The sequence below is a fragment of the Chelonia mydas genome, chromosome 7 (assembly GCF_015237465.2).
Source record: "Chelonia mydas isolate rCheMyd1 chromosome 7, rCheMyd1.pri.v2, whole genome shotgun sequence".
NCBI lineage: Eukaryota > Metazoa > Chordata > Testudines > Cheloniidae > Chelonia > Chelonia mydas.
In genome coordinates this window covers 82,327,663-82,327,939 of record NC_057853.1, presented here as the reverse complement: position 1 = coordinate 82,327,939, position 277 = coordinate 82,327,663, and positions in this window count along the sequence as shown.

The following is a 277-nucleotide window of genomic DNA, read 5'->3' as shown; positions in this document are numbered from 1 at the left end:
GCGCCCGCGCAATCACTTCATTCGGCCCTAGCACGACATCAAGGGCGGGCATCGGATCGCTGATAACTCCGGCACCTTCCCCGCCCTGTAGAATTGTTCAGGCCAAAGGGAAACGTGGCTATCTAATCTGGCTGAGCGGGAGGCGGGCCAGGGTGTCTGGGGAATGTACAGAGAGTGGGCCTGATTCTCCTGCCACTTACTCCAATGCCGGAAATTGAAGACTCAGGCCCGCTCCTGCCCTTTTGCTGGCCCCGCCAGTGTGGGGATCGATCAGAGA